General features: G+C 39.2%; 1 long non-coding RNA gene across 1 annotated transcript in view; it reads right to left on the bottom strand.

Moving 5' to 3' along the window:
• Positions 1-1,300: 1,300 nt before the first annotated feature.
• Positions 1,301-20,771, bottom strand: part of LOC118008125 — a 44,934-nt gene continuing 25,463 nt past the window's right edge. The window contains exon 3 of the long non-coding RNA XR_004678590.1: positions 1,301-1,662. This is a non-coding gene — a long non-coding RNA (uncharacterized LOC118008125). The remainder of the gene's footprint in view (positions 1,663-20,771) is intronic.

The raw sequence follows: 20,771 nt of genomic DNA, 5'->3' as shown, positions 1-20,771 counted from the left end.
CCCAAATTTTTCTTTTACAGTTTGACTTTGACACATTCCAATCAAGAGATGGAATCTAATTTCCCTCCCTTTCAAACTGGGTAGGTGATTATGACTTGCTTGTAATTGTTAGAAATGCAGCAGAAAGGATGCTCTGTGACTGCCAAGTCTAGTTTTGAAAGGGTCAAACATCTGCCTGGTTGTCTTCAGATACTTTCTCAGGGGGAAGCCAACCACAGTATCAGAAGTGTGGATTTCCTGCGACCTGCATGTTGGAGGGGCTACACGTAGACACTTTGGTTAGAAGTCCCTAGCTGATCCCAGACTGCGGTTAGAAGTCCCTAGCTGATCCCAGACTGCTTCCAGTCATCTCTTCTAAGTTGTCAGGCATGTGAGTCAAGCAGTGTAGGGCCCTACAGACCATCCCTTTCAGCAGCCAGTTACCACAAATTGACTTCAGTCAATGCCATGGGGAGCAGAAGGATCCTCTGAGACCTGCGCAAATTCCTGAAGTACAGAATATGTCAAGCATAAGAAAATAGTTGGGGCTCTAAGCATCTGGGTTTTAAGGTAGTTGGCTTCACAGCAATAGTAACTGGGATACATGGACAAGTTATTAGCTATGTAACTGTTACAAAGTTCCTGTCCCTGAACCTTATTTTTCTCATTTGTAAAATGAAAGTGTCAATCTCTGTCCTTCCCATCCAACATAAAATAAGAAGAGACTGTAGAGGATAATGGCTGTGCACGTGCCCAGGGAATCGGGTGATGTGATGTAATGGTAAAGCATTGTCTGTATCTCCAACTATCTATCTAATTTAAGTCGGTCTGGTATTTCTAATACCCAAAACACTCAAACACTCTACATTCAATGATGACAGCCAGATGATTTTAAGGCAGGTACCCTGTTTGATCTACAACCTCAGTCCCAATTGGAGGCTACATTTTGCACACTTTCCTACTTCAGAATAAGCATATTCATTTTGTCCATAGCTCAGGTGCTTCTGGTTTCACGGAATGACAGGGACTCAGCCCTGAAATCTTGATTTTAATGCTAATAAAGTACAATTAGATGTGTCATTTTAGCACCTACTTTCCTCCCGCCCACGTTTCTCTTTCATTCTCTCAGCAAATTAAGTACCAAGTGCGTCTCATTTCTTCGCCCTTCCTTCACCCAATACGTTTTCAGTTAAGAGTCAAGTTGCAACCAAGGTCAAAGTGTAGTGCCGCCATGTTTAATTCTCAGAGCTAAATGATGGCTCTAATCTGGCCTCTGCTGCACTGCCTCTAGGTTTAACTGTGCCAGAGTTTCAGAAACTTCATTTTGGATATTTTCCTAAACCTTCTTTCCACAGAAACTCTAAGGGACACATTAGACATGTTTTCAAAACAATTTTCCAAACTGAATCCCATGCAGGTTACTAGGCTCTTTTACAATCTGACCCATTGATCACACTCTGATAAGGAAGCACATTCTAGGCTATGAGACTATATTTGCATACACCTCCGGGGTCAAAGTTTGTTTCAAAAGCAAGTTCACATAGATTTAGTCCTCATTAAGAAAACGTTGGGGCGGCTGGGCGGCCCAGTTGGTTGAGTGTCCGGCTCTTGATCATGGCTCTGTTCTTGATCTCTGAATTGTGAGTCTGGGTCCTGCATTGGGCTCCATGCTGGTCTTAGAATCTACTTTAAAAACAAAAACAAAAACAAAAACAAAAACCATAAAACAAAAAAGCATGATGTTTGAAAATCTGGATTTATGAAAGGAGAAAATTGAGGAAAGGGGGTGAAATTATTCTCTTTTCAAAAGTTTTATCTATAGCATTTCTTTAAATACTGATCCACAGAGGCACATTTAAATGCAACATTACTTACAAAATATGTATGCATTCATAGGGATTTTCAGAATTACATATACAGAGTAGGTTATATTTGTATAAATTATAACTATATATTGTAGTGTTTCAGGACAGAAAGCTAAAGAAATAGGTATTATCTTATTCACTGTCTATTTTGTACAAGAAATAGGAAAGGATTTTCTTTATGTAAATATTTTTGAAAATCTTGTTATCCGGATTTTAAAAACATAGGGAAATAGGCTCAGATTACTTAAGTAAATTATCCAGTGTCACTCAATTGGTAAAGGGTGGACACTTGATTTAAATTATAATTCAACTTTAGGGGCACCTAGCTGACTCAATCAGACCAGCATGTGATTCTTGATCTTGGGATTGTGAATTTGAGCCCTACATTGGGTGTAAAGATTACTTAAAAATAAAATCCTTAAGGGGCCTTGGTGGCTCAGTCTGTTGACTGTCTGACTATTTTGGCTCAGGTCATGATCTTAGAGTTGAGATGGAGCCCTTGGCAGGCTCCATGCTCAGCCAGGAATCTGCTTGAGATTCTCTCTCTCCCTCTCCTTCTGCCCCTCCTCCCACTTGTGCTCTCTCTCTCTCTCAAATCTTTAAAAAAAATAATTTCAAGAATCGTTTAAATAAATAAATAAATGATAATTCAACTTCAAACTGCCTGTACAGCCTTTCTCTTCTATTATTTCCCATTATCCACTTCCCATTAATTCCCATTATCCCATTATGTTCTAACCACATTGCATGGTTTGGGGTATACACATTTCTCTTTCTTTACCTTTACTCACAAAGTATTCTCCCTCTGGAATGCTGTTACTCCCATTTCTACACTTCCTATGAGGTCTCCACCCAGATAGTAAGTCCCCCTTGAAGATTTCTTCAGCATCCTTCATCATAAAACTGCCTCACTTTCCTGTCTTGTCATGGCATTTTGTGGAAACTTTTTTATAATGCCTGATCATATCCTGCCTTATATATGTTACTTATATCTGTGTCTTAGCTTCCCAACCAATCATCAGCTACATCATACTTTCACATTCATTTTCTCTCTCTTTGTTTTTTCCAGTAGGCTCCACACCCAGCGTGGAACCCAAGGTGGGGCTTGAACTCACCACCCTGAGATCAAGACCTGAGCTGAGATCATGACCTAAGATCAAGAGTCCAATGCTTGGGGTGTCTGGGTCGCTTAGTCAGTTAAGTGTTTGGCTCAGGTCATGATCTCAGGGTCATGAGATCAAGCCCTGTGTGGAGCTCCACACTGAACATGGAGTCTGCTGAGGATTCTGTCTCCCTCTCCCTCTGCCCCTCCACCTGCTCATACTTGTGCTCTAAATAAATAAATAAATAAATAAATAAATAAATAAAATTTTTTTAAAAAGTTGGACACTTAAATGACTGAACAACAGGCACCCCCATTTTCTCTTCAAAGGAAGACTCCTAGTGACTGTCCGTTGTGAACTCATTTCTAATGCCCAAGATGAGAGCGTAATTTTTTTCCTTTTTAGAGGAGGGGGAGGGGCAGAGAGAGAAAGAGATCCCCAAGCAGGCTCCACACCAAGCGCAGAGCCCGACAGGGAGCTCAATCCCATAACCCCGAGATCTCTACCCACACCAAAATCAAGAGTTGGGTGCCCAACCAACTGAGCCACCCAGGTGCCCCAAGCATAATTTTAAAACTAAGATATTATGTTGGATTTTAAAATTTTAATTTATCATTGTGTATTTTGTTTTCTAGAGAGTTGTAAGTATTCAAAAATTATAAAAAAATTCTCTATATCTATTTGTACATATCTGTTCTTCTACCTCTTTTCCAGAATTTCAATCAGATGTGGCCTTCTGGAGCATTAACTTATAATATTAATTTAAAGTTAGCAATTTGAGGGTACCTACAAAGTTTGCAATAGGCCACAATTGACACTTTTTAATTATGGCTTGTGAGGGAGAGAGAGAATCTCAAGCATCAGGACACCAATGCTATCATTCTCATAAACTAGTTAAATGAGTCCAAAAATAAAAGCTAGCTGATATTTCTCCTGTTTTTCTCTTGATGAAAGGAGTGAGGGAGCAAACAATGGATCACAGGAAAGTGACAGTCCTTAGAAAGAAAGCGAAAGCAACAAATTGTGCCTAAATTAAAGAGGAAGAATGAATTTCATGGTAGCTCACCTTTTGGCATCAACAAACCAGCCAACCATATGGTCTCTATAGAAATGAGAAAAATATAATTTCTCTATTTAACTTGATGAGAAACTGCTCATGGAGTGCTAGATAAAACATTATGGGTCTAGAAGAGTCATTTACTTTTTAAAGATCTATTGCATTGCATCTGATGGGAAGAAACATATAGTGGTATGTGTCAACAGAGAGTTTCATGAAAGTCTTAAGACAGCTATTATTCCTTAAAAGTTGTCAAATACAATCATTATTATGCCCCATCTGTTTGGTTATCATCAAACTACATTTAAGCAGTGTAAAATGACAAGGTCTGGATTTCATGAGACCATGATACTTCAGTGCAGAAGAACTCAGTTAATTTGGACCTTTTGAGGTTTATTCTTTCACTTACTTGTGAGTTATTGATCTGAAAGCTTTACTTGCCTCCTCTAAATCTCTGTACATTAGGAGTTAACGGTTTCTGTATGCTGTGATTGTTTTTTCATTCACATTTTTCTGAGATATACAAACTATATCTATTGAACCTATTTTTTCAACTATGTAAAGGAAACACAATTAATTGAAGCACATTTCTAGCTTAACTCTTTTATTTATTTTTTTAACTCATCAGTAATTATTTCTTTTAATTTTTTTTTAAAGATTTTATTTATTTGAGAGAGAGACAGAGAGTATGAGCGGGGGGGAGGGGTACAGAGAGAGGGAGTAGCAGACTCGCAGCTGAGCAGGGAGCCCGATGTGGGGCTCCATCCCAGGATCCCGAGATCATGACCTGAGCCAAAGGCAGATGCTTAACTGACTGAGCCACCCAGGCGCCCCAGGAATTATTTTTAAGTGAATTTTCTTGAGCATATCTATTGACTTGAGAAATATTTTCAATGAAAGACCTAAGCAAGAATCTTTTGTTCTTCATTCTTTAACTTCCAGGCAGTTGCTGCTCAGTAACCTACATCTGTTTTATAGTTCAGTACCACAAGTGTCCTCCAAACTGTATAACTTTAGGAGAAACTGTTGATTTCTAATTACATATTGAATGTTGCCACCATACAAGTTAGAGAAAATCAGAAGGAATTATGTTTGCAGAAAACCTGTATTGGATGTGATATTTTTTATTTGCTATATTGAGTTATTTTATTGATTTTATAGCACTGTTTATTTTATTCCTTACAATATGAATTCTGTGATTTGGTTAAATCTGAATGCTTAGCTCTAATCTGGTGAAAGTCTATTTAAATATCCTGAAGAAGAGGACAAGGAAATACAATGGAGCTTCGTATTCCTAGGACTGATCTGTGAATGTGAGTATGAGAGTGTTTGTGTGCGTGTGTGCTTATGACCAGGAAATAAGTAAATTCCATAGTTCATAGTAGATTTAACATCTACTACATGCAAATAATTATTCTATGTTTTCAGATACAGTGATGACTCAGAAATAGTCTTGGTTCAAAAAGCGTTTGCAGTCTGTTTTTTGTTCTAGCTCAGGCATCTCATCTCTGGGCTCAAGACACATAGTTTGGCCAACACCTAACACAATGCTTGACACATTTTAGACACTGACTAAATATTTGTTTTGTGAATACTTGTCCTTTTCAGGGGCTTTGAATAGTGAAGTGCCTTTGAATATTGTCTTTTTTCCCCCTTTGATCTCTTCTATTCTCATACCATATCTTGACAGACTTTTCAATTTATTTCTCCAGCCTGACATTCTGTTCCAAATTTCAGATCTGTATTTTCTACTCTACACATCTGTAAATAGATGCCTCAAGGTCTCTTTAAATTCAACATACCTATTAGGGAACTCATGATCTTCAAACCCACCCTTCTGTAGTCCCAGGAGAAACTTGTTCTTAATCTTAGTAAATGGCATTGCAGTCCACCTGGTTGCAGACAAGACTCTGATCTCTTAGGTTGTGGTCTGATTCCTACCTCCTGGTATTCACACCTTCTTATTATTCCCTCTTCTTGAGTATGGGTAGGATCTGTGACTCACGTCTAAGCCATACAATGTGACAAAGGTGATGGATGTCCCTCCCATGATAATGTCATGTCATATAAGACTCCATCTTTTGTTAGCTAAGTCACTATAGAAGAAACTCCCCTTCTTGTGTTAATGAAGTAAGTGGCCATGGTGGAAAGGTCCATGTGGCAAGCAACTATGGGCAGCCTCTGGAAACATGGTAGATTTTTGGTACAGTAAAATCAAATTATAGCATAGAGATTATGGGAAAAGAGCCTGGAAAGGTAGTTTAGTGCGAGATTGTAAAAGACATTTTCCTGACTGAGAAGGATAATTTGTTACCATGACAATGACTTAGTTTATTAATTCAATAGTTGTCCGATGCCTATTAAGTGCAAACTTCTCTAATCACGGGAAATACAGTTGAGAACAAAACAAATGAAAATTCCTGGTTTCAGAAGCTTACATTTGTAGGCATACTGTCACGGAATGGTTAACGTAGGGTATATGGAGGTCACATTTGGATTCCAGAACAATAACTTTAAGAGAAAGATTAAAAGAGTGGAGAATGGAGGCAGGGAGAACTGGACTCTAATTCTGGGGAATTGTAAACTAATAAAAAAAAATAGAAAATCCTGCATAGGAAGGAGATGAGTGAATGCAGCAGGGCAAGAAGTTGAGCTGCTTGCCACAAGGGAGCACAACACAACACATGTGGCAGGGCACTGAATGACAGTTGACTTGAATTCAGTTCTTGGCATCATTCCAACTTTTTTCCTACACCCAGCCACTGGAGCTAAGCTACTGGGATCCTGGTTCATTTGTGCTTATTCTGTGATTGGTCTTTTCTTTTCTTTTTTATTTTAAGATTTTGTTTATTTATTTGACAGAGAGAGACAGTGAGAGAGGGAACACAAGCAGTCGGAGTGGGAGAGGGAGAAGCAGGCCTCCCGCTGAGCAGGGAGCTGGATGTGGGGCTCGATCCCAGGACCCTGGGACCATGACCTGAGCTGAAGGCAGATGCTTAAGGACTGAGCCAGCCAGGCGCCCCTATGATTGGTCTTTAAAAACAGATAATGTTTGGTCCTTTAATTTGACACCTCCTTTTTTGAGGTAATAGTTTTTATTGGAGGATCTGCTGGCCTTGTGTTAGCATTATTAGAACAGTAGCCTTCTGCCAATTGGAAATACAATCTGTTTCTGAGAGCAGCTTCTTGTCCTCACTAAAAGAAACGGCTTTATCTGAATTCTGCAATTTCCCTACTTAACTCTGGGTTTTCATTTTCTGTCTCCTGGTGATGACCTTATCCATATTAGGAAGAGCCCTTTAGAATTTTTTTCAAGATCATATTTAAGGCAGGGTAACATTCTCAAAGCAAGTTACATGTACTTCAGTGTGCTTTTCAGCGTGTATTAGAGGAAAAGAATATGTGAGCCTAATTTTTAAGGGTAAAGGTAGTTTCCCATTTTTCTCTTACTTGTATATGTCACCAGTGTCCCCAAATGTAGATCAGTAGTGGGAAGTGACAAAGGAAAGAGAGAGCATTCTAATGAGGAAGATTAGCATATTGACAAGTAATTAACACCATATAAGAACTTAGGTTAACAGACAATATTGCCCGCTTAGTAAACTGTATGCAGCCACCTTAAAATTTAGAGCCCACAGTAAAATGTAATTTGGGTTGCTTCATAGCATTAGCATTGACAGCTTCCTTTTTTATGCTGTCTTAACCTAAAGTGGTTTTGTGAATTGAATTTAAATGCTGCTACTAGGCTGATAATACACAATACATTTTAAAACACGAGTTCTCTATTGTCTGTAACATACAAGTTTCACTTGTAAGGGAGATAGAGTATTTCTATTAACACTAGACTAATTTCCGGTTCTGAGGGCCAGTAAGCCCACAGATGATAAAATTCTGTTTGTCGCAGGAAGGATCACGCAGGCATCGTTCCCTTTTGAGTCTGTTTTGGAAAATGCGTTGAATCCATCTGTGCTGAATTGTCTGCACTCATTCAAGTTCTCCTTTTCTCCTGTTCTCCTTAATATGACATCATCATTTAAAACCTATTCCTCTGTATAAAGTTATTGTTAGCTTCTTGCTAGATGATTATTTCCTAAACTAGTCTCTTCCACAAGTAGGGGGTCCCACGGTCATATATTACTATATCCTTTAACACTGACTCTTTTTTTTTTCTAAGATTTTATTTATTTATTTGACAGAGAGAGACACAGCGAGAGAGGGAACACAAGCAGGGGGAGTGGGGGAGGGAGAAGCAGGCTTCCCGCGGAGCAGGGAGCCCGACGTGGGGCTCGATCCCACGACCCTGGGACCACGACCTGAGCTGAAGGCAGTAACGACTGAGCCACCCAGGTGCCCCTCTTTTTTACATTCTGTCATATTTGAAATCAAGTGGCATTTATTCCTTCAGACAAAAAAATATTCTTGCCTTTGTGGAAGTTATATTTGGAGGGCAGAGGGGAACACAGTACAAAAACAAAACAAGGAAACAAACAAACAAAACCAAAAAAGCTTATATAGCATGTTTGATGGTAATAAGTCCAAAAGAAGGAAGAAACAGGGTAATGGTAAGAGTGGATCTCATGGGCAAAGAGATTTTTAGAAGAGAGACTTGAGAAACATGCAAGGGTGAGTCATGCCCTTATCTAGGGGAAATGTATTCCAGGCAAAGGGAACAGCCAGTGCAAAGGCCTTGAAGCAGGAGTGCACTGGGCTGGTTGAAGAATTGAAGGGCAACGAGGTCAGTGAGCCCAGGAGTCTGCAAGGAGAAAAGTAGTAGCAGAGGTCAGAGAGGTAAATGCGGACATCGAACTAAGGAAGAGGCAGGAAATATTGACATCGAGGCTGGGAAATCTTTGCTAGGTATGCATGCAGTTAGCCGTGAGCAATTTGTACAGGCAACGGGATTAGCTAATTTGATTGTCATTATTGATCCAAGCAACCTGCTACTAACGTGCTAGTCTATAGATAGTGCTGAAGGTTTCAAGTTAGTGCTGGTACAATAATCAGAAATATATGGAATGGAATAATGCTCTGTTTGCAGAGTTAAGCTGAGGATAACACTGTATTAGAGGGTGGGCAGAAGAGGAGGAACTTCTTTTTTTTTTTTTAATTTCCACCAGAAAAAATGAAAGTCTTTTCAACAAGACATCAAAATGTCTTATTGAACAATGAAGAAATGAAACTGTCAGTCACGTGTTTTCATGTAGATGAAATATATGTCCTGTCTTTCAGTTATTTAAAATTGAGTTATGTTAAGCAATGTAGGTTTAGGTGGATATATTTGTAGATAATCAAGCTTCACAAACATCATTCTCAAGAAGTGAGAGCCATGTTTATCTTCCCTATTATTTCTGGGTCCAGGAATTAATTCTTGGACACAAAAACAGTTTGGGGCTTATGCTACCAACCCCTGAAGGTGATCCCAAATACTCTTTACACTTATTTTACTCATTTGTGCTCTAGTCTATATCCTATCTTAGGTGAACTTGTCATATGACTTCATTTCTTTAGTCACTTTATAAAATTAACACTTTTGACTTAATCAGACTTGCCTTTCCTTGGCATTACACCATCCTGGAGTTTTACCCTACCCTTTGGATTGCCTTAACCCCCTAAGAAAAGACAGAACCGTGATGCAAGTTTTCACAGTGAGGCTTTTAAATTCATGTGCTTAAAAAGCACACGACCAAAAAATGATATGTGAATTACTCGTTTTTTCAATGATTTAAGCAAGTCAAGGATTAACTGTCGGGGAAGAACAGTCTCTTGTGATCCGCAGGTAGGTAACTCGGGTTTGGGTAGAGTTCACTCATTCACTGGCTCTGAGCCACTTACTTCCCAGCTGTAAAATAAGAGGCTGTACTAAATCAGTGATTTGAAAACTTTCCTAGCAGATGCTGAGAAGACCCTTGCCGGGCTGCCGCTGGGGTTAGAGTAGGGTGGCATGAGAAGGGGCTGCACAGCTGTTCCAAGCACATCTGTTTTATGTATTGAGATTCCTTGTAAGATTTCATTTGAAGGAAGCTTTCCCCTGTGAAAATTACTTGACAGTTGTTGTCTTGGAACAGTGTTCATCAAACTTTTTGCTTTTATAGACCATAAAAACCTTCTAACATACTTACTCCCTCACGAACTTATAAATTAACAGCTAAAAATCTTCACTGTATGTTTAAATGGTCACAAAGAGTATACTTTAGAGCATATTACAGATGTTGAGTTTTTAAAATAAAAATATTTCGTCATCCTTTTAAAGTTGTCCAATCGTATCTATATGTCAAAACAATTGGACACACAACATTATCCCTTAAAATGAACATGAACAATATGTACTATAACTGTCAGGAATTTAGCATTGTTCCTTTTTGTCTTGCAACTCATATAGCCATTTCCACAGTATTTTATACTAGTGTAATATATTTTATTCTTAAGTCTTTTACGGAACATCAGCTCATATTTCTTTGGCACAAAAAATATATATGCATTAAAATGCTCATTTAAACATTTCCTGTAAGCATATATTCATATGGGTTGAAAAACTCATTCAGGATTGAGTGATCATTACACTTATGTAGGAGTACACAATTGATCAAAATAAAACATATTACACATTTGAATAAAAACTTAAAAACATAGAAACAACTGAGGGTTCTAGGGGGAGGGGGTGGGGGGATGGGTTAGCCTGGTGATGGGTATTAAAGAGGGCGCGTATTGAATGGAGCACTGGGTGTTATATGCAAACAATGAATCATGGAACGCTACATCAAAAACTAATGATGTAATGTATGGTGATTAACATAATAAAATAAAATTAAAGAAAACCATACAACTAGTATTTATTAGAAATGTGTTTCTTAAGTGCATTAGATAAGAATAATTTTTTCAATGAGTTTATATGCCCCTAGATAAATGTGGTGGGAAAGGAGTTTTATTTTGCTAATGTCTCACACTCATTTAAACTCTGACTTACATGTCAAAGATTTATCAGCCATTGTAACTGGCTTAGGTCTTCCTTAATGTGGTTGAAAGGAAAGAATTGGAAAGCACAGGAATTGCAAAGAATGTGTCACTCGGTGGTATTTCAATTCACATTCTGGACGGTTACAACAGTGTATCAAACTGAGCCTGTGTCTGGTCAGTTGGAGGTTTTTCTCCCCCAGGGAAATACCCCAAGCTGTGGTTTTGGTGACAGTTCTGGAGCCCTGGGCTTCTTTTTTAAAGTGGGAGGAGGAGGCTTATGAAAAGAGACTATAAAGGAGAAGCTGCTTGGAATCTACACTCTGGGTGCTTCCAGGTAGATCAACTTTGCAAAAAAGGCATGGAGAAGTACGGGAACTGAAAATCCATTCTCTTAGACCTAGCCACATACAAGTACCCCCTTAAAGAAGTCTAATGGATCTCTACACACAGACACGCATGGTCTAGTTTGAAAACCCCTGCGCTGGTATATCTGTTGGGCCCCTTCTCATTTCATAATTTCATGATCCCTTGTTAGGTTATTGTATTACAGATGATAACCCTAAAATCCCTTTGCAATGGAGAAGCCAAAAGAAAACATACAGATTTTGCAAATACAAAATGCAAATGCAACGTATGCACCACCCTTTAATATTTTTCTTTTGTATTTACATCAGATTAAACCTCTGTAAATAATGGTATTCCCCAAATTGTTCTTCTCATGTGTATCTGATTGAAAACTGAACTTGAAAATTGAGTTTTACAGTTTACTTGTAAGTAGATCCAGAGCAAATCAGCCCTGTTTCATGCCTCTTGCCTACTGATAAATTGAATTGACTTGGGCAGAAACACATTAAAATGTAACATGAGAAGAATATAGGAAGAGAGAAGAAGTGGCGTGATAATTACCATAGAGACATTATATCGACTTCGCTATTAGCTTCTCGTGTCACTAGCAAAACTGAGAAGGAAACTCATTAGAGTAAATACAAAGATTTATTTTTATGTGTTACAATTATATTGTTCTAGTTTAGGAGAGAAGCATGACACAGCTACATGGATTCTGTGCAGAGTTGTTTAGGTAATTAACTCCAGTGGAGACACACTATTTTCAGATAACAAGGAACATACAATTTTCACCTGAGGGCTCCAGACATTTAGTTTCCTCAAATCAAGACTATAGTGATGAGGACTACTTAAGTCAGGAATGCAGCTTGGCACGCTGAGCTGTCCTTCCTGAATCTCTTGAGCAGCATGAAGAGTCTTTCACTGTCCACGTAAATGTATAATAACATCACCATGAAATGCAGTGACTGGCTTCCACTGTCAGATTTGGATGCTTACTGGCATAATGCATACAGCAGGAATGACTGCATAATGTGCTTGGGTTCTAGTAAGTATTCGGGAAAGGTCTGATGAACATTTATATATATATTTAAAGATTTATTTACTTCTTTGAGAGAGAAAGAGCACGCATGCACATGCCGGGAGGCGGGGCAGAGGGAGAGGGAGAAAACGTCCCAACCTGGGGGTCAATCCTCAGGACCCTGAGATCAGGACCTGAGCTGAAACCAACAAGAGTTGGATGCTTAACCAACTGCACCACCCAGGTGCCCCCATTATATAAATTTTTTTTTTTTTTTTTTTTTTTTTTGAGACAGAGAGAGGCAGAGAGCATGAGAGGGAGGAGGGTCAGAGGGAGAAGCAGACTCCCTGCCAAGCAGGGAGCCCGATGCGGGACTCGATCCCGGGACTCCAGGATCATGACCTGAGCCGAAGGCAGTCGCTTAACCAACTGAGCCACCCAGGCGCCCCCCATTATATAAATTTTTAAAGAAAGCTATTAGAGGTGGGTGAGGGGATGGGTGAAATAGATAAAGGGGATTAAAAGAGTACACTTACCTTGATGAGCATTGAGAAATGTATAGAATTGTTGAATCATTATATTGTACACCTGAAGCTAATATAACACTGTTAATTATGCTTGAATAAGAAAGATATCTAGTAGAGCATATAGATATAAATGAGTATCAGCATTCCTAATAGAGTACACTTGTAAGATTTTTATGTATGCATACATGTATGCACTAGTGTGTGAGACTATGTGTGTACACATGCAAACACACGTGTGTATATGGTGGTAGGGAGAGAAGGAGAATATGAACCTTTTGGAACAGTAATTCTTTTGCTTTTAAATCCCATAGGATTGGGCGCCTGGGTGGCTCAGTTGGTTGGGCGACTGCCTTCGGCTCAGGTCATGATCCTGGAGTCCCGGGATCGAGTCCCGCATCGGGCTCCCTGATCGGCAGGGAGTCTGCTTCTCCCTCTGACCCTCTCCCCTCTCGTGCTCTCTGTCTCTCATTCTCTCTCTCAAATAAATAAATAAAATCTTTTAAAAAAAAAAAATAAATAAATAAATCCCACAGGACTGTGAGCAACCCAAGAGCAGGCAACCTCTTTTCTTGAACTTCTTATAATTAGGTATAATGCTGTGCCTGATTGAGAATAAAAACAAAAAATGAATGAATGGATGAATAAAATATAATAGATAAAATACAGAGCTGTGGAATTATAATGAGAACACGGGTGTGGATGCAATTGTCAGAGGTAAAGAGCCGTGGAAGGGTAGGCTGTGATATTTTGGGGAGCACACATTAGTTCTTGGTTTCTTGCGAGAGACGCAGGAATACAACTATCCCCGGGGAATTATAGTCAAATGCAATGGAGCCTTTGGGGCAAAGTGGTTGTAAGTGTGGTTCCTGGAATTAGAACTGAGTTGGAATCACAGCCTCATCACTTACTAGCTGTGAGACCTCAGTTGTGTCATTTGCGCAAAGGGCACACACAATACGAGTTCTTAAAGCACTGGGCCGTTTTGACAGGTGCATGCTTCAGTGCACGTACAGATATTTCTTACTACAGATTTGTGGCTGTAAAAATTCAATTAATCTTTACTAAAAAGATCTTGAAGAGGAAAAGGATTGTCCTGACTGTTCAGGTTGGAGCTCTCTGTGGTAGTAAAGATAACATGAGGTTTGTAGTATGAGAAATCTTCATCAATGTCCTAAATCTGCTACTTAAAAGTTCTGTGTCTCAGAATTAGTTCCTTTAGCCACGAGATTCAGATTCTTCTCTGTACAATAGGATAATAATATAATAGCTCATATTTAGCAGTGACAATGTGCCAGACACTGTTCCAAGAGCTTTATGTGTATTTGCTCAGTTAATCCTCACAGTGGCCCCACGGAATAACTACAGTATTGTTATTCATCTTGGCTACTCATTGAAGTTGTAGTGATTACCCTCATCTCACAATTGAGAGAATAACTTCAAAGAAGTTTCATAAATGGTACTGTATTTTTCACTTCTCGAGGCCTTGTATTCTGTGCAAGGCATCCTACAGTCCTTGGCACCTATGAAGTGGTAAATAAACATAGGTGTGCTGAGTCAGGAAGATGACTCTCGGAAATCCAGCCAGTAAAATTGACAATGGTTTGGTGAGTATGGCTTGAATACTATAATAACACTTCTGAAAACCCAATGCTCCTGAGCACGAGGATGATGAACGGTGTGTGGGAGTGTAGACTCGACAGTTGAGCTGTTGATGAACACACAAGCCTCTTTAAAGGGACTGAGTGTTTCCACAGGCAGCCTTTGCAGGAGGATAAATTGAACCATTTGAAATTCATAGAAAGCAGACGGAAAGGCACCCTAGAAATCTGACTCCTGGAATTTCAGGTCTTAGGCATTTTATCTCAATAAAAAAATTAGGAAACCTATTGACTTCACCTATTAGACTCAGAATGAAAAAAATTGAGCCTGCAGAGAGGTGAACTGACCTAGTTACAGAGATATAATCTGTTTAGTGAGAGGAGAGCTATGTGCATAGAAAGGTAACATAAGAGAATTTTTCCTGTTCAATGTAACTAAGTTCAATGACCAAAGTTTATGATGCCAGTAATCCCATACTCGGATCTAGATGAAACATAAATTGATTAGGTTGGTACCAAGAAGGGTATTATTGGATCTGTCACAACATGGTTTATACAGAAATACTTGGGAGTTTTATAATCAAATATATATACTTGAGATGTATATATGTATGTATAAAATCAATACATACTGACCATTCAGATGACTAGATTAATTATGCAAAGGCCCAGTTTTGTTGGTGCTACCTACTGATTTAACTGTAGGATATGTTCTCTTAGGCCTTGTTATTTGTAGAAGCCAGCTCTGTTCTGCCTCCTCTAACTACCTCCTCTTTACATTTTCTATTCATTCATTTATTCAACAAATATTTATTTAGTGCTTACTGTATACTAGGCACTGGTCCTAGGTTCTGGGCACCCAGTAGCAAACAAAACCAATATGGTTCTTTTCTTCACTGAGCACAAAGTCTAGTGGAGGAGGCAGATCATTTGTAGGTAGATCTGAAAGGACTTGCTATTAGATTGGATGGGGGGCTACAGAAGATTGAAGAGCTGTGAGTGACTCCCAGGTTTCTCACTTGGACAACTGGGTGGCTGGTGGTGCCATTCAGTGCGAGCAAGTATACTGGAGGGAAACCACAGGGCTTTTGTTGTTGCCTTGGTATTCTTCTGGCTTGATGAGGGAAAAGTGACTGATCACATGTTAAGTGTGTTGAGCTTTAGGGGCTTATGGGCCATTTAAGGGGAAATGTCTAGTCAGTAGTTGGCTCTATAGACCTGTGTCTGTTTTATCTCTCTGAATCCCACCCCTCCCTCCTCATGGACTTTAGTTTTTTGTTTATTCCCCTCTGCTATGTTTTGAGTTCTTTCCCTGTATTTCTTCCTTATCGTCAGCATTAAACAGATACTTCACTCTTGCAAAACATAGGGACACACATCTCCTATCCCAATACATCTCCCCATATACTTCCTGTATCTCATCATTAGGTCATTCATTCAATTAATAGTTATTTGGGCACATATTAAGCAGTTTGCGGGTTACTGGAGACGAAGTAGTAAATAAAATCAGCAAGAGTTTTGTCATTATAGTCCTTCAAACAGGCAATGAACAAATGACAAGTATGTCTCATAAGGATTAGTATAAGGTGTTAAAAGAAAAAAATAAGACAATGATGTAATCTAGACAGAGAAGTCATGAAAAGCCTGGAGGGAGTGATATTTAGGTGAGACCTAAAGGCCAACCAAGTAAGAGCTGGCAGAGACAAGAGCATGGTGGTTATTCAAGTTTGGAACAGAGTTGAAGGCTGTGGGAAGATTGGTCAAGACTCTGAGGTACAAAAGGTCATAAGCCTTTGGTGGAACTGAAATAGGTCTATAGTGAATGGAAATAATTAACTTCAACCATATGAAAGTGTCATTATTTATGGACTACCAGAATGGCAACTCTGTATGGTTCAATCCAGCAGAAAGCAATGAGAAGATAAGGAATTCATTCACTTTACTTAGAAAGTACTTATTGAGTGCCTACCAGATGCGAAACGCTCATCTAAGCACTGAAGATTCAGCAGTGAATAAGATAAACAATCCTGCCCTCTTCAAGCAGAAATTCTAGTGAAGAGAGATAGAAGTTTAAAGGGCTGTGATGGGGAGTGCTGGCTAGATTGCATAGAGTCTTGTGCTTTTGTAATTAATCCTAAAGGGCAACGAGAAGACATTATAGCATATTAATCAGCAAAGTTACTGGGTCAGTTGTATATTTTTAAAATAACACCATGGCTAAAGTGAGATGCAGATGAATGGGTTGGAGGGATCAAAAGTGGAAACAAGACACAAAATAGAAGACAGTTAATCATCAGATAAGAGATCACAGTATCCTAGACTAGGATAGAGTAAGAATGGTGGGAAGTAGACAATTAGATACTGATTTTTGAGGTAGAATCAGCAAGACTTCAAAACTGTTAGGATGTGGGGAGGGGAGGTAAAGTAAGGTCAAAATCTGCAGTCCCTTCTAGATTTTGTATTGTGAGCCTAGTGGATGGTGGTATGATTTACTGAGATCAGGAACACATAAGGAGGAATAGGTTTGGGGTATAGCTTTGATCAGTGGCAGATATTAAGTGTGAGATATCAAGCGAAAGATGGCAAGAGACAATTGTAATCAAAAGTGCAACAATGGGAGCAGTTCTCCCTGAGTGTAGCAGTAAACTGGTATATGGTCTCCAGGGAATTTGTAAGCAAGAATGAAGTTGGCTAAAAGTGATCTGCTTTTGGTGGCGCCTGGGTGGCTCAGTCGTTTAGCGTCTGCCTTCGGCTCAGGTCATGATCCCGGGGTCCTGGGATCATCGAGCCCCACATTGGGCTCCCTGCTCCGCGGGAAGCCTGCTTCTCCCTCTCCCACTCCCCCTGCTTGGTTCCCTCTCTCACTGTGTCTCTGTCAAATAAATAAACAAAATCTTTAAAAAAAAAAGTGATCTGCTTTTTATTATTGCCATGTGCCAGCAATGCTAAGCAATTCCAGACAAAATACTCTTCCCTCCTGGAGCTGTCTGTGCCCATCGCCCGCCTCACTCCTTCCTTGGTACACCACTGCAGTTGGGTATGGATGCCTGCTTTGGGGAGAAAAGTCAGAGCTAGAGATATTTACTGGGGTTTCAGCAGCATATGGGTGATAATGAAAGCCACAGCAGTAGAAGCAGTAGAAAGGGATACTCGATATTAAGAAGGGCATAAGAAAGAGCCAGAGCTTTGAAAATGATAATATTTAAGGAGTTAGCAGAGAAAGGCATATACAAAGAGACTGGGAAGGATTTTCTAGAAAGATGAGAAGTGAATGATATTACAGAAACCAAAGGAAGAGAGTGATTCTATAATTATGATGTGGTCAAATATCAAGTGAGGTGAGAACTGAGAAACGTATTACCTTCTCTATTCAATATTATTTGAGCACCCAGTGTGTGTTAGGGGGCCACAACAAAGGGTGAAATATGGTTCTCATCTGTGAGAATGTTAGAGGCAAGTGAGAAGAATGGGTCAGATTGATCATTGGTTATAAAGCAACAGAACAAATGTTCAGAGAAAGGTATGTAAAAAGTAGCTGGGGAGGAATAAAAAGTATTTGGGGGAGAAACTAGATTGGAAAGGGCAGAGAAGAATGGGGGCAGGGATTGTGCCAGAGATGGCTTGAAAGGAAAGGTTGGCCTTGAAGGAGTAGGTCAGCAGATGAAAAGAGAGAGCGAGATGGTTAATGCCAAGGAATGTGCAAATTCAAGGAGATATAAAAATGTATGTTGCTTTCAGTAGAGTAGAGGAATGCTCCGTGTGCATGTGAGGAAGTAGCAGGAGACTACAAATATAAGTCAGAATTACCTTGTGAAATGTCACATGCTGTGCAAAGATTTGAATTTTTTTTAACTGTGTAAAATAGGCACCAGTGTTGTACAATCCGTGATACCATGTGTATTTTATTGACATAGCCAGCTTATATCCCACCGGCTTCCTAAAAAGATTTGTATTGGGTATCATTATTTCATTTTTTAATGTAATAGTAAAATCAAAATACATATTCATATATGCAATGTGATTTCATAAACGTTCTTTCTAAAGCACTTTCAAATTTATCTCACTGCATCAATTCATTGAATAGTAAAGAAAAAAATAATTAGTCTCTGCCTTCCCCATGCTTCTAAAGAGCCAGCCACAAACTCCAGGGCTAAATGGTTGTTCCTATTAAGGTCATGAAATATTGCACTTTTTCAAGAATACTGGCCTCATAAGGGTACCTGAGTACCTATGAAAGGCAATATTTGGTACAGATCCTTTACAACCATGGTGTGTTCTTTCCGGAAGATGCAATATCTCTTCTACCTGATGTGTCCCCATCCTAAATTACCACCATTGTCTGTTTTCTTTGACTCTGGATTATTCTATCCTCTGATGGTTCAAAGGAATCTGAGTGATTATGCCCATCTGCTTTAGGAGTATTCTCTCAGGTTATAACTCTCAGGTTATATTCTCTCAGGTTATAATTTTTGGATAAATGCTATCAATATGGAAACTGGATTTCTCAGGCCTCACACCGATTAGGGTCTCCAAGAAGTTACAGATGAGTTATGACTTGTTCACCCATTACCAACAATAGTCATATTTAAATGACCACAATTCCACTAGTCAATTTTATCTTATTAACACAAATATCAAGGCACTCTGTCAAGAAAAGATCATTAGTGACCTTTTGATTGTGACTCAATGTGGTAAGTTAGTCGATTAGCTCTTCCCTTTCAACGTTCCTAAGGAATAACCCTGCTTAACAACTGAGACTTTGGACAATATCAATGAGAAGGCTTTTCAATGTGTATACGTTCATATAGTTTTTCTCTCCTTAGGTGGGATGCTTTAGTAATAAATATGGTAAAGGTATAAGGCATTATATGTGCATGGTACTCACTCCTATTATTAGCAAAGAGGTGGAAATCAAAGAATGTCTAGAAATTTACCTCATCCATTCTACGTTTATATTATTTAACTGAAGATACTATACACAACAACAAATATCTACTTTTCCTTCTCCCCTGAATCCACTGCATTTCAGTCTTTATCAAACACATGGAACCTGACAAAAAATGCATGTAAAAGCTCCATTCAGAAATGAAATAGTAAATGGATGTGAGTCCTGTGGTCATTTACCTGTAGATGAGCAGGCAATGGAGAATCTCAGGGGACTGGCAGCATCTTATCAAGCACTTCACAAAGCTAACTGTTGACCTCAAATGGACTATATGTAGATAAATGAACAACAATCCACAGTCCAATAGTGGGAAGCATGTCTCCACAGGTCTCCCGCATTTCAGGAAGTCTTTTAATCAAATGGCCTTGACAGCTTTGTTTCAAACTCTTTTCAAGGATTTTTGTATAGTAAGCTACCTTGAAGATGGAGATAGTGTCTCCCTCCAGGGCAGAGAAAAGATATGCTTCCTTAGCAGGGTAAGACAATGTTGGGGCAAATGCTAGGCAGATTTCATAGCAGCGCTTTTATTTGATTGTGCCTAATCACAGAGTTCCTCAGTTATGACCCAGACATGCTGTTTATATGCATCAACCTTGCTCACTCTGTATCCTTCCCATGTGATTCGGGGTGGGAGGGTAGGGACAAGAGAAAATAACGAATATGAAGCTCATGCTGTCTGCTCGCTATTTGTAACAAGTCCTTTGTTTCTGACCTGGGAGTCAGGTCATCTCTTGGCATGTATGGAATTGTAGCAGGCTAACCTTGATCTTGCAAGCACGGTAAAATCTCAGACACTTGACACCATTATTAAAAAACAACTCAGGTGTATGTTCTAGTAACAATAGGATACCACAAATTAAAAGTTAAAATCAATGGGCCAGGATGGTGGTGGATGAAGTCTGTTAAAACATTATGAACATCATAGGGCGCCTGGGTGGCTCGGTTGGTTAAGCGACTGCCTTCGGCTCAGGTCATGATCCCAGAATCCTGGGATCAAGTCCCATATCCGGCTCCTGGCTCAGCAGGGAGCCTGCTTCTCCCTCTGACCCTCTCCCCTCTCCTGCTGTTTCTCTCTCTCAAATAAATAAATAAATAAAATCTTTAAAAAAAAATTATGAACATCTTAGATGCTTCTAAGTAGAGTGTCATTGGTGTTAGGTTTGTTATCAAACCCTTACATCTTAGTGAACAATAAAGGTTAGGAAATACACAGATAAATGCAAATCCTACTGTATAAGATAATATCATGGTATATCATTGGCAAGCTTTTGGGGCTTCCATTTTATCAAGGAAACAACATGCATTGGTTATAAACACTGACTTGACTATGTGTGCCTAATGCCAGTTGAATAATCAGCTAAAAGTGGAAATGTCATTAAA

The sequence above is a fragment of the Mirounga leonina genome, unplaced genomic scaffold, assembly GCF_011800145.1.
Source record: "Mirounga leonina isolate KUSES-001 unplaced genomic scaffold, KU_Mleo_1.0 Mir_101608, whole genome shotgun sequence".
Taxonomy (NCBI): Eukaryota; Metazoa; Chordata; class Mammalia; order Carnivora; family Phocidae; genus Mirounga; species Mirounga leonina.
The sequence above is the reverse complement of the archived record's forward strand: the minus strand, read 5'-3'. Positions and strand labels throughout refer to the sequence as shown.